The sequence below is a fragment of the Euprymna scolopes genome, chromosome 13 (assembly GCF_053919585.1).
Source record: "Euprymna scolopes isolate OS-2025 chromosome 13, ASM5391958v1, whole genome shotgun sequence".
NCBI lineage: Eukaryota > Metazoa > Mollusca > Cephalopoda > Sepiida > Sepiolidae > Euprymna > Euprymna scolopes.
This window is the reverse complement of record NC_136494.1, coordinates 46,787,872-46,802,413: the sequence shown is the minus strand read 5'-3', so window position 1 is coordinate 46,802,413 and position 14,542 is coordinate 46,787,872. Positions and strand designations below refer to the sequence as shown.

Below are 14,542 nucleotides of genomic sequence, written 5' to 3'. Positions count from 1 at the left end.
TAGTGTAAAAATGAATGTGTATAAAAGGTAGGAAATAGTGTGAAAATGAATGTGTATAGAAGGTAGGAAATAGTGTAAAAAATGAATGTGTATAAAAGGTAAGAAATAGTGTAAAAATGAATGTGTATAAAATGTAAGAAATAGTGTAAAAATGAATGTGTATAAAAGGTAAGAAATAGTGTAAAAATGAATGTGTATAAAAGGTAAGAAATAGTGTAAAAATGAATGTGTATAAAAGGTAGGAAATAGTGTAAAAATGAATGTGTATAAAAGGTAAGAAATAGTGTAAAATGAATGTGTATAAAAGGTATGCAAATAGTGTCAAAATGAATGTGTATAAAAGGTAAGAAATAGTGTAAAAATGAATGTGTATAAAAGGTAAGAAATAGTGTAAAAATGAATGTGTATAAAAGGTAAGAAATAGTGTAAAAATTAATGTATATAAAAGGTAAGAAATAGTGTAAAAATGAATGTGTATAAAAGGTAGGAAATAGTGTAAAAATTAATGTGTATAAAAGGTAGGAAATAGTGTAAAAATGAATGTGTATAAAAGGTAAGAAATAGTGTAAAAATTAATGTGTATAAAAGGTAGGAAATAGTGTAAAAATGAATGTGTATAAAAGGTAAGAAATAGTGTAAAAATGAATGTGTATAAAAGGTAAGAAATAGTGTAAAAATGAATGTGTATAAAAGGTAGGAAATAGTGTAAAAATGAATGTGTATAAAAGGTAGGAAATAGTGTAAAAATGAATGTGTATAAAAAGTAAGAAATAGTGTAAAAATGAATGTGTATAAAATGTAAGAAATAGTGTAAAAATGAATGTGTATAAAAGGTAAGAAATAGTGTAAAAATGAATGTGTATAAAAGGTAAGAAATAGTGTAAAAATGAATGTGTGTAAAAGGTAAGAAATAGTGTAAAAATGAATGTGTATAAAAGGTAGGAAATAGGTTAAAAATGAATGTATATAAAAGGTAAGAAATAGTGTAAAAATGAATGTGTATAAAAGGTAAGAAATAGTTTAAAAATGAATGTGTATAAAAGGTAAGAAATAGTGTAAAAATGAATGTGTATAAAAGGTAAGAAATAGTGTAAAACTGAATGTGCATAAAAGGTAAGAAATAGTGTAAAAATGAATGTGTATAAAAGGTAAGAAATAGTGTAAAAATGAATGTGTGTAAAAGGTAAGAAATAGTGTAAAATGAATGTGTATAAAAGGTAAGAAATAGTGTAAAAATGAATGTGTATAAAAGGTAAGAAATAGTGTAAAAATTAATGTGTATAAAAGGTAGGAAATAGTGTAAAAATGAATGTGTATAAAATGTAAGAAATAGTGTAAAAATGAATGTGTATAAAATGTAAGAAATAGTGTAAAAATGAATGTGTATAAAAGGTAAGAAATAGTGTAAAAATGAATGTGTATAAAAGGTAAGAAATAGTGTAAAAATGAATGTGTATAAAAGGTAAGACATAGTGTAAAAATGAATGTGTATAAAATGTAAGACATAGTGTAAAAATGAATGTGTATAAAAGGTAAGAAATAGTGTAAAAATGAATGTGTATAAAATGTAAGAAATAGTGTAAAAATGAATGTGTATGAAAGGTAAGAAATAGTGTGAAAATGAATGTGTATAAAAGGTAGGAAATAGTGTAAGAATTAATGTGTATAAAAGGTAAGAAATAGGGTAAAAATGAATGTGTATAAAAGGTAAGAAATAGTGTAAAAATGAATGTGTATAAAAGGTAAGAAATAGTGTAAAAATGAATGTATATAAAAGGTAATAAATAGTGTAAAAATGAATGTGTATAAAAGGTAAGAAATAGTGTGAAAATGAATGTGTATAAAGGTAGGAAATAGTGTAAAAATGAATGTGTATAAAATGTAGGAAATAGTGTAAAAATGAATGTGTATAAAAGGTAAGAAATAGTGTAAAAATTAATTGTATAAAAGGTAAGAAATAGTGTAAAAATGAATGTGTATAAAAGGTAGGAAATAGTGTGAAAATAAATGTGTATAAAAGGTAAGAAATAGTGTAAAAATAATGTGTATAAAAGGTAAGAAATAGTGTAAAAATGAATGTGTATAAAAGGTAAGAAATAGTGTAAAAATGAATGTGTATAAAAGGTAGGAAATAGTGTAAAAATGAATGTGTATAAAAGGTAGGAAATAGTGTAAAAATGAATGTGTATAAAGGTAAGACATAGTGCGAAAATGAATGTGTATAAAAGGTAAGAAATAGTGTTAAAAATGAATGTGTATAAAAGGTAAGAAATAGTGTAAAATTAATGTGTACAAAAGGTAAGAAATAGTGTTAAAATGAATGTGTATAAAACGGTAAGAAATAGTGTAAAAATGAATGTGTATAAAAGGTAAGAAATAGTGTAAAAATGAATGTGTATAAAATGTAAGAAATAGTGTAAAAATGAATATGTATAAAAGGTAAGAAATAGTGTAAAAATGAATGTGTATAAAAGGTAAGAAATAGTGTAAAAATGAATGTGTATAAAAGGTAAGAAATAGTGTAAAATGAATGTGTATAAAAGGTAAGAAATAGTGTAAAAATGAATGTGTATAAAAGGTAAGAAATAGTGTAAAAATGAATGTGTATAAAAAGTAAAGAAATAGTGTGCGAATGAATGTCTATAAAAGGTAGGAAATAGTGTAAAAATGAATGTGTATAAAAGGTAAGAAATAGTGTAAAAATGACTGTGTATAAAAGGTAAGAAATAGTGTAAAAATGAATGTGTATAAAAGGTAAGAAATAGTGTAAAAATGAATGTGTATAAAAGGTAAGAAATAGTGTAAAAATGAATGTGTATAAAAGGTATGAAATAGTGTAAAAATGAATGTGTATAAAATGTAAGAATAGTGTAAAAATGAATGTGTATAAAATGTAAGAAATAGTGTAAAAATGAATGTGTATAAAAGGTAAGAAATAGTGTAAAAATGAATGTGTATTAAAGGTAAGAAATAGTGTAAAAATGAATGTGTATAAAAGGTAGGAAATAGTGTGAAATGAATGTTCATAAAAGGTAAGAAATAGTGTAAAAATGAATGTGCATAAAAGGTAAGAAATAGTGTAAAAATGAATGTGTATAAAAGGTAGGAAATAGTGTAAAATGAATGTGTATAAAAGGTAGGAAATAGTGTGAAAATGAATGTGTATAGAATGTAGGAAATAGTGTAAAAATGAATGTGTATTAAAAGGTAAGAAATAGTGTAAAAATGAATGTGTATAAAATGTAAGAAATAGTGTAAAAATGAATGTGTATAAAAGGTAAGAAAATAGTGTAAAAATGAATGTGTATAAAAGGTAAGAAATAGTGTAAAAATGAATGTGTATAAAAGGTAGGAAATAGTGTAAAAATGAATGTGTATAAAAGGTAAGAAATAGTGTAAAAATGAATGTGTATAAAAGGTAGGCAATAGTGTCAAAATGAATGTGTATAAAAGGTAAGAAATAGTGTAAAAATGAATGTGTATAAAAGGTAAGAAATAGTGTAAAAATGAATGTGTATAAAAGGTAAGAAATAGTGTAAAAATTTATGTATATAAAAGGTAAGAAATAGTGTAAAAATGAATGTGTATAAAAAGGTAGGAAATAGTGTAAAAATTAATGTGTATAAAAGGTAGGAAATAGTGTAAAAATGAATGTGTATAAAAGGTAAGAAATAGTGTAAAAATTAATGTGTATAAAAGGTAGGAAATAGTGTAAAAATGAATGTGTATAAAAGGTAAGAAATAGTGTAAAAATGAATGTGTATAAAAGGTAAGAAATAGTGTAAAAATGAATGTGTATAAAAGGTAGGAAATAGTGTAAAAATGAATGTGTATAAAAGGTAGGAAATAGTGTAAAAATGAATGTGTATAAAAAGTAAGAAATAGTGTAAAAATTAATGTGTATAAAAGGTAAGAAATAGTGTAAAAATGAATGTGTAAAAATGAATGTGTATAAAAGGTAAGAAATAGTGTAAAAATGAATGTGTAAAAATGAATGTGTATAAAAGGTAAGAAATATTTTAAAAATGAATGCGTATAAAATGTAAGAAATAGTGTAAAAATGAATCTGTATAAAAGGTAGGAAATATTGTAAAAATGAATGTGCATAAAAGGTAAAGAAATAGTGTAAAAATGAATGTGTATAAAAGGTAAGAAATAGTGTAAAAATGAATGTGTATAAAAGGTAAGAAATAGTGTAAAAATGAATGTGTATAAAAGGTAAGAAATAGTGTAAAATGAATGTGTATAAAAGGTAGAAATAGTGTAAAAATTAATGTGTATAAAAGGTAAGAAATAGTGTAAAAATGAATGTGTATAAAAGGTAAGAAATAGTGTAAAAATGAATGTGTATAAAAAGTAGGAAATAGTGTTAAAATGAATGTGTATAAAAGGTAAGAAATAGTGTAAAAATAAATGTGTATAAAAGATAAGAAAATAGTGTAAAAATGAATGTGTATAAAAGGTAAGAAATAGTGTAAAAATGAATGTGTATAAAAGGTAAGAAATAGTGTAAAATTGAATGTGTATAATAGGTAGGAAATAGTGTAAAAATGAATGTGTATAAAAGGTAAGAAATAGTGTAAAAATGAATGTATATAAGAGGTAAGAAATAGTGTGAAAATGCATGTGTATAAAAGGTAAGAAATAGTGTGAAAATAAATGTGTATAAAAGGTAAGAAATAGTGTGAAAATAAATGTGTATAAAAGGTAAGAAATAGTGTGAAAATAAATGTGTATAAAAGGTAAGAAATAGTGTAAAAATGAATGTGTATAAAAGGTAGGAAATAGTGTGAAAATAAATGTGTATAAAAGGTAAGAAATAGTGTAAAAATGAATGTGTATAAAAGGTAAGAAATAGTGTAAAAATGAATGTGTCAAAATGAATGTGTATAAAAGGTAAGAAATAGTGTAAAAATGAATGTGTAAAAATGAATGTGTATAAAAGGTAAGAAATAGTGTAAAAATGAATGTGTATAAAAGGTAAGAAATAGTGTAAAAATGAATTTGTATAAAAGGTCAGAAATAGTGTAAAAATGAATGTGTATAAAAGGTAGGAAATAGTGTAAAAATGATGTGTATAAAAGGTAGGAAATAGTGTAAAAATGAATGTGTATAAAAGGTAAGAAATAGTGTAAAAATGAATGTGTATACAAGGTAAGAAATAGTGTAAAATGAATGTGTAAAAATGAATGTGTATAAAAGGTAAGAAATAGTGTAAAAATGAATGTGTATAAAAGGTAAGAAATAGTGTAAAAATGAATGTGTAAAAATGAATGTGTATAAAGGGTAAGAAATAGTGTAAAAATGAATGTGTAAAAATGAATGTGTATAAAAGGTAAGAAATAGTGTAAAAATGAATGTGTATAAAAGGTAAGAAATAGTGTAATAATGAATGTGTATAAAAGGTAAGAAATAGTGTAATAATGAATGTGTATAAAAGGTAGGAAATAGTGTAAAAATGAATGTGTATAAAAGGTAAGAAATAGTGTAAAAATGAATGTGTATAAAAGGTAAGAAATAGTGTAAAAATGAATGTGTCAAAATGAATGTGTATAAAAGGTAAGAAATAGTGTAAAAATGAATGTGTAAAAATGAATGTGTATAAAAGGTAAGAAATAGTGTAAAAATGAATGTGTATAAAAGGTAAGAAATAGTGTAAAAATGAATGTGTATAAAAGGTAAGAAATAGTGTAAAAATGAATGTGTATGAAAGGTAGGAAATAGTGTAACAATGAATGTGTATAAAAGGTAGGAAATAGTGTAAAAATGAATGTGTATAAAAGGTAAGAAATAGTGTAAAAATGAATGTGTATAAAAGGTAAGAAATAGTGTAAAAATGAATGTGTAAAAATGAATGTGTATAAAAGGTAAGAAATAGTGTAAAAATGAATGTTTATAAAAGGTAAGAAATAGTGTAACAATGAATGTGTATAAAAGGTAAGAAATAGTGTAAAAATGAATGTGTAAAAATGAATGTGTATAAAAGGTAAGAAGTAGTGTAAAAATGAATGTGTATAAAAGGTAAGAAATAGTGTAATAATGAATGTGTATAAAAGGTAAGAAATAGTGTAAAAATGAATGTGTATAAAAGGTAAGAATAGTGTAAAAATGAATGTGTATAAAAGGTAAGAAATAGTGTAAAAATAAATGTGTATAAAAGGTCAGAAATAGTGTAAAAATGAATGTGTATAAAAGGTATGAAATAGTGTAAAAATAAATGTGTATAAAAGGTAAGAAATAGTGTAAAAATGAATGTGTATAAAAGGTAAGAAATAGTGTAAAAATGAATGTGTATAAAAGGTAAGAAATAGTGTAAAAATAAATGTGTATAAAAGGTAAGAAATAGTGTAAAAATGAATGTGTATAAAAGGTAAGAAATAGTGTAAAATTGAATGTGTATAAAAGGTAAGAAATAGTGGAAAAATGTAAGTGTATAAGAGGTAAGAAATAGTGTGAAAATGAATGTGTATAAAAGGTAAGAAATAGTGTGAAAATGAATGTGTATAAAAGGTAGGAAATAGTGTTAAAATGAATGTGTATAAAAGGTAAGAAATAGTGTAAAAATGAATGTGTATAAAAGGTAAGAAATAGTGTAAAAATTAATGTGTATAAAAGGTAGGAAATAGTGTAAAAAATGAATGTGTATAAAAGGTATGAAATAGTGTAAAAATGAATGTGTATAAAAGGTAGGAAATAGTGTAAAAATGAATGTGTATAAAAGGTAAGAAATAGTGTAAAAATGAATGTGTATAAAAGGTAGGAAATAGTGTAAAAATGAATGTGTATAAAAGGTAAGAAATAGTGTAAAAATGAATGTGTATAAAAGGTAAGAAATAGTGTAAAAATTAATGTGTATAAAAGGTAAGAAATAGTGTAAAAATGAATGTGTATAAAAGGTAAGAAATAGTGTAAAAATGAATGTGTATAAAAGGTAGGAAATAGGTTAAAAATGAATGTATATAAAAGGTAAGAAATAGTGTAAAAATGAATGTGTATAAAAGGTAAGAAATAGTGTAAAAATGAATGTGTATAAAAGGTAAGAAATAGTGTAAAAATGAATGTGTATAAAAAGTAAGAAATAGTCTAAAAATGAATGTGTATAAAATGTAAGAAATAGTGTAAAAATGAATGTGTATAAAAGGTAAGAAATAGTGTGAAAATGAATGTGCATAAAAGGTAAGAAATAGTGTAAAAATGAATGTGTATAAAAGGTATGAAATAGTGTAAAAATGAATGTGTATAAAAGGTAAGAAATAGTGTAAAAATGAATGTGTATAAAAGGTAAGAAATAGTGTAAAAATGAATGTGTATAAAAGGTAAGAAATAGTGTAAAAATGAATGTGTATAAAAGGTAAGAAATAGTGTAAAAATGAATGTGTATAAAAGGTAGGAAATACTGTAAAAATGAATGTGTATAAAATGTAAGAAATAATGTAAAAATGAATGTGTATAAAAGGTATGAAATAGTGTAAAATGAATGTGTATAAAAGGTAAGAAATAGTGTAAACATGAATGTGTATAAAATGTAAGAAATAGTGTAAAATGAATGTGTATAAAAGGTAAGAAATAGTGTAAAAATTAATGTGCATAAAAGGTAAGAAATAGTGTAAAAATGAATGTGTATAAAAGGTAGGAAATAGTGTAAAAATGAATCTGTATAAAAGGTAAGAAATAGTGTAAAAATGAATGCGTATAAAATGAAAGAAATAGTGTAAAAATGAATCTGTATAAAAGGTAGGAAATATTGTAAAAATGAATGTGCATAAAAGGTAAGAAATAGTGTAAAAATGAATGTGTATAAAAGGTAAGAAATAGTGTAAAAATGAATGTGTATAAAAGGTAAGAAATAGTGTAAAAATGAATGTGTATAAAAGGTAAGAAATAGTGTAAAAATGAATGTGTATAAAAGGTAGGAAATAGTGTAAAAATGAATGTGTATAAAAGGTAACAAATAGTGTAAAAATAATGTGTATAAAAGATAAGAAATAGTTGTAAAAATGAATGTGTATAAAAGATAAGAAATAGTGTAAAAATGAATGTGCATAAAAGGTAAGAAATTGTAAAAATGAATGTGTATAAAAGGTAAGAAGTAGTGTAAAAATTAATGTGTATAAAAGGTAGGAAATAGTGTAAAAATGAATGTGTATAAAAGGTAAGAAATAGTGTAAAAATGAATGTGCATAAAAGGTAAGAAATAGTGTAAAAATGAATGTGTATAAAAGGTAGGAAATAGTTGTAAAATGAATGTGTATAAAAGGTAAGAAGTAGTGTAAAAATGAATAGGTATAAAAGGTAAGAAATAGTGTAAAAATAAATGTGTATAAAAGGTAAGAAATAGTGTAAAAATGAATGTGTATAAAAGGTAAGAAATAGTATAAAAATGAATGTGTATAAAAGGTAAGAAATAGTGTAAAAATGAATGTGTATAAAAGGTAGGAAATAGTGTAAAAATGAATGTGTATAAAAGGTAGGAAATAGTGTAAAAATGAATGTGTATAAAAGGTAAGAAATAGTGTAAAAATGAATGTGTATAAAAAGTAGGAAATAGTGTAAAAATTAATGTGTATAAAAGGTAAGAAATAGTGTAAAAATGAATGTGTATAAAAGGTAAGAAATAGTGTAAAAATGAATGTGCATAAAAGGTAAGAAATAGTGTAAAAATGAATGTGTATAAAAGGTAAGAAATAGTGTAAAAATGAATGTGTATAAAAGGTAAGAAATAGTGTAAAAATGAATGTGTATAAAAGGTAAGAAATAGTGTAAAAATGAATGTGTATAAAAGGTAAGAAATAGTGTAAAATGAATGTGTATAAAAGGTAAGAAATAGTGTAAAAATGAATGTGTATAAAAGGTAGGAAATAGTGTAAAAATAAATGTGTATAAAAGGTAAGAAGTAGTGTAAAAATGAATGTGTATAAAAGGTAAGAAATAGTGTAAAAATGAATGTGTATAAAAGGTAAGAAATAGTGTAAAAATAAATGTGTATAAAAGGTAAGAAATAGTGTAAAAATTAATGTGTATAAAAGGTAAGAAATAGTGTAAAAATGAATGTGTATAAAGGTAGGAAATAGTGTAAAAATGAATGTGTATAAAAGGTAAGAAATAGTGTAAAAATAAATGTGTATAAAAGATAAGAAATAGTGTAAAAATGAATGTGTATAAAATGTAAGAAATAGTGTAAAAATGAATGTGCATAAAAGGTAAGAAATAGTGTAAAAATGAATGTGCATAAAAGGTAAGAAATAGTGTAAAAATGAATGTGTATAAAAGGTAAGAAGTAGTGTAAAAATGAATGTGTATAAAAGGTGGGAAATAGTGTAAAAATGAATGTGTATAAAAGGTAGGAAATAGTGTAAAAATGAATGTGTATAAAAGGTAAGAAATAGTGTAAAAATGAATGTGTATAAAAGTTAAGAAATAGTGTAAAAATGAATGTGTAAAAATGAATGTGGTATAAAAGGTAAGAAATAGTGTAAAAAATGAATGTGTATAAAAGGTAAGAAATAGTGTAAAAATGAATGTGTATAAAAGGTAAGAAATAGTGTAAAAATGAATGTGTATAAAAGGTAAGAAATAGTGTAAAAATGAATGTGTAAAATGAATGTGTATAAAAGGTAAGAAATAGTGTAAAAATGAATGTTTAAAAATGAATGTGTATAAAAGGTAGGAAATACTGTAAAAATGAATGTGTATTAAATGTAAGAAATAGTGTAAAAATGAATGTGTATAAAAGGTATGAAATAGTGTAAAAATGAATGTGTATAAAAGGTAAGAAATAGTGTAAAAATGAATGTGTATTAAATTTAAGAAATAGTGTAAAAATGAATCTGTATAAAAGGTAAGAAATAGTGTGAAAATGAATGTGCATAAAAGGTAAGAAATAGTGTAAAAATGAATGTATATAAAAGGTAAGAAATAGTATAAAATGAATGTGTATAAAAGGTAAGAAATAGTGTAAAAATGAATGTATATAAAAGGTAAGAAATAGTGTAAAAATGAATGTGTATAAAAGGTAAGAAATAGTGTAAAAATGAATGTGTATAAAAGGTAAGAAATAGTGTAAAAATGAATGTGTATAAAAGGTAAGAAATAGTGTAAAATGAATGTGTATAAAGGTAGGAAATAGTGTAAAAATGAATGTGTATAAAAGGTAGGAAATAGGTGTAAAAATGAATGTATATAAAAGGTAAGAAATAGTGTGAAAATGAATGTACATAAAAGGTAAGAAATAGTGTAAAAATGAATGTGTATAAAAGGTAAGAAATTGTGTAAAAATGAATGTGTATAAAAGGTAGGAAATAGTGTAAAAATGAATGTGTATAATAGGTAGGAAATAGTGTAAAAATGAATGTGTATAATAGGTAGGAAATAGTGTAAAAATGAATGTGTATAAAAGGTAAGAAATAGTGTAAAAATGAATGTGTATAAAAGGTAAGAAATAGTGTAAAAATAATGTGTATAAAAGGTAAGAATAGTGTAAAAATGAATGTGTATAAAATGTAAGAAATAGTGTAAAAATGAATGTGTATATAAGGTAAGAAATAGTGTAAAAATGAATGTGTATAAAAGGTAAGAAATAGTGTAAAAATGAATGCGTATAAAATTAAAGAAATAGTGTAAAAATGAATCTGTATAAAAGGTAGGAAATATTGTAAAAATGAATGTGCATAAAAGGTAAGAAATAGTGCAAAAATGAATGTGTATAAAAGGTAAGAAATAGTGTAAAAAATGAATGTGTATAAAAGGTAAGAAATAGTGTAAAAATGAATGTGTATAAAAGGTAAGAAATAGTGTAAAAATGAATGTGTATAAAAGGTAAGAAATAGTGTAAAAATGAATGTGTATAAAAGGTAAGAAATAGTGTAAAAATGAATGTGTATAAAAAGTAGGAAATAGTGTAAAATGAATGTGTATAAAAGGTAAGAAATAGTGTAAAAATAAATGTGTATAAAAGATAAGAAATAGTGTAAAAATGAATGTGTATAAAAGGTAAGAAATAGTGTAAAAATGAATGTGTATAAAAGGTAAGAAATAGTGTAAAAATGAATGTGTATAATAGGTAGGAAATAGTGTAAAAATGAATGTGTATAAAAGGTAAGAAATAGTGTAAAAATGAATGTGTATAAAAGGTAAGAAATAGTGTAAAAATAATGTGTATAAAAGGTAAGAAATAGTGTAAAAATGAATGTGTAAAAATGAATGTGTATAAAAGGTAAGAAATAGTGTAAAAATGAATGTGTATAAAAGGTAAGACATAGTGTAAAATGAATGTGTATAAAAGGTAAGAAATAGTGTAAAAATGAATGTGCATAAAAGGTAAGAAATAGTGTAAAAATAAATGTGTATAAAAGGTAAGAAATAGTGTAAAAATGAATGTGTATAAAAGGTATGAAATAGTGTAAAAATGAATGTGTATAAAAGGTAAGAAATAGTCTAAAAATGAATGTGTATAAAATGTAAGAAATAGTGTAAAAATGAATCTGTATAAAAGGTAAGAAATAGTGTGAAAATGAATGTGCATAAAAGGTAAGAAATAGTGTAAAAATGAATGTGTAATAAAAGGTATGAAAAAGTGTAAAAATGAATGTGTATAAAAGGTAAGAAATAGTGTAAAAATGAATGTGTATAAAAGGTAAGAAATAGTGTAAAAATGAATGTGTATAAAAGGTAAGAAAATAGTGTAAAAATGAATGTGCATAAAAGGTAAGAAATAGTGTAAAAATGAATGTGTATAAAAGGTAGGAAATACTGTAAAAATGAATGTGTATAAAATGTAAGAAATAATGTAAAAATTAATGTGTATAAAAGGTATGAAATAGTGTAAAAATGAATGTGTATAAAAGGTAAGAAATAGTGTAAACATGAATGTGTATAAAATGTAAGAAATAGTGTAAAAATGAATGTGTATAAAAGGTAAGAAATAGTGTGAAAATGAATGTGCATAACAGGTAAGAAATAGTGTAAAAATGAATGTGTATAAAAGGTAGGAAATAGTGTAAAAATGAATGTGTATAAAAGGTAAGAAATAGTGTAAAAATGAATGTGTATAAAAGGTAAGAAATAGTGTAAAAATGAATGTGTATAAAAGGTAGGAAATAGTGTAAAAATGAATGTGTATAAAATGTAAGAAATAGTGTAAAATGAATGTGCATAAAATGTAGGAAATAGTGTGAAAATGAATGTGCATAAAAGATAAGAAATAGTGTAAAAATGAATGTGTATAAAATGTAGGAAATAGTGTAAAAATGAATGTGTATAAAAGGTAAGAAATAGTGTAAAAATGAATGCGTATAAAATGAAAGAAATAGTGTAAAAATGAATCTGTATAAAAGGTAGGAAATATTGTAAAAATGAATGTGCATAAAAGGTAAGAAATAGTGTAAAAATGAATGTGTATAAAAGGTAAGAAATAGTGTAAAAATGAATGTGTATAAAGGTAAGAAATAGTGTAAAAATGAATGTGTATAAAAGGTAAGAAATAGTGTAAAAATGAATGTGTATAAAAGGTAAGAAATAGTGTAAAAATGAATGTGTATAAAAGGTAAGAAATAGTGTAAAAATGAATGTGTATAAAAGGTAAGAAATAGTATAAAAATGAATGTGTATAAAAAGTAGGAAATAGTGTAAAAATGGATGTGTATAAAAGGGTAAGAAATAGTGTAAAAATAAATGTGTATAAAAGATAAGAAATAGTGTAAAAATGAATGTGTATAAAAGGTAAGAAATAGTGTAAAAATGAATGTGTATAAAAGGTAAGAAATAGTGTAAAAATGAATGTGTATAATAGGTAGGAAATAGTGTAAAAATGAATGTGTATAAAAGGTAAGAAATAGTGTAAAAATGAATGTGTATAAAAGGTAAGAAATAGTGTAAAAATAATGTGTATAAAAGGTAAGAAATAGTGTAAAAATGAATGTGTAAAAATGAATGTGTATAAAAGGTAAGAAATAGTGTAAAAATGAATGTGTATAAAAGGTAAGAAATAGTGTAAAAATGAATGTGTATAAAAGGTAAGAAATAGTGTAAAAATGAATGTGCATAAAAGGTAAGAAATAGTGTAAAAATAAATGTGTATAAAAGGTAAGAAATAGTGTAAAAATGAATGTGTAATAAAAGGTATGAAATAGTGTAAAAATGAATGTGTATAAAAGGTAAGAAATAGTCTAAAAATTAATGTGTATAAAATGTAAGAAATAGTGTAAAATGAATCTGTATAAAAGGTAAGAAATAGTGTGAAAATGAATGTGCATAAAAGGTAAGAAATAGTGTAAAAATGAATGTGTATAAAAGGTATGAAAAAGTGTAAAAATGAATGTGTATAAAAGGTAAGAAATAGTGTAAAAATGAATGTGTATAAAAGGTAAGAAATAGTGTAAAAATGAATGTGTATAAAAGGTAAGAAATAGTGTAAAAATGAATGTGCATAAAAGGTAAGAAATAGTGTAAAAATGAATGTGTATAAAAGGTAGGAAATACTGTAAAAATGAATGTGTATAAAATGTAAGAAATAATGTAAAAAATTAATGTGTATAAAAGGTATGAAATAGTGTAAAAATGAATGTGTATAAAAGGTAAGAAATAGTGTAAAAATGAATGTGTATAAAATGTAAGAAATAGTGTAAAAATGAATGTGTATAAAAGGTAAGAAATAGTGTGAAAATGAATGTGCATAACAGGTAAGAAATAGTGTAAAAATGAATGTGTATAAAAGGTAGGAAATAGTGTAAAAATGAATGTGTATAAAAGGTAAGAAATAGTGTAAAAATGAATGTGTATAAAAGGTAAGAAATAGTGTAAAAATGAATGTGTATAAAAGGTAGGAAATAGTGTAAAAATGAATCTGTATAAAATGTAAGAAATAGTGTAAAAATGAATGTGCATAAAATGTAAGAAATAGTGTGAAAATTAATGTGCATAAAAGATAAGAAATAGTGTAAAAATGAATGTGTATAAAATGTAGGAAATAGTGTAAAAATGAATGTGTATAAAAGGTAGGAAATAGTGTAAAAATGAATGTGTATAAAATGTAAGAAATAGTGTAAAAATGAATGTGTATAAAAGGTAAGAAATAGTGTAAAAATGAATGTGTATAAAAGGTAGGAAATAGTGTAAAAATGAATGTGTATAAAAGGTAAGAAATAGTGTAAAAATGAATGTGTATAAAAGGTAAGAAATAGTGTCAAAATGAATGTGTATAAAATGTAAGAAATATTTTAAAAATGAATGTGTATAAAAGGTAAGAAATAGTGTCAAAATGAATGTGTATAAAATGTAAGAAATAGTGTCAAAATGAATGTGTATAAAATGTAAGAAATAGTGTAAAAATGAATGTGTATATAAGGTAAGAAATAGTGTAAAAATGAATGTGTATAAAAGGTAGGAAATAGTGTAAAAATGAATCCGTATAAAAGGTAAGAAATAGTGTAAAAATGAATGCGTATAAAATGTAAGAAATAGTGTAAAAATGAATCTGTATAAAAGGTAGGAAATATTGTAAAAATGAATGTGCATAAAAGGTAAGAAATAGGTTAAAAATGAATGT

General features: G+C 23.2%; 1 protein-coding gene across 1 annotated transcript in view; it reads left to right on the top strand.

Annotated features, from left to right (window-relative positions):
• LOC145292007 (ras-related protein Rab-18-like) overlaps window positions 1–14,542 on the top strand; it is a gene marked incomplete in the record, with an annotated part of 169,663 nt that overhangs the window by 105,286 nt on the left and 49,835 nt on the right.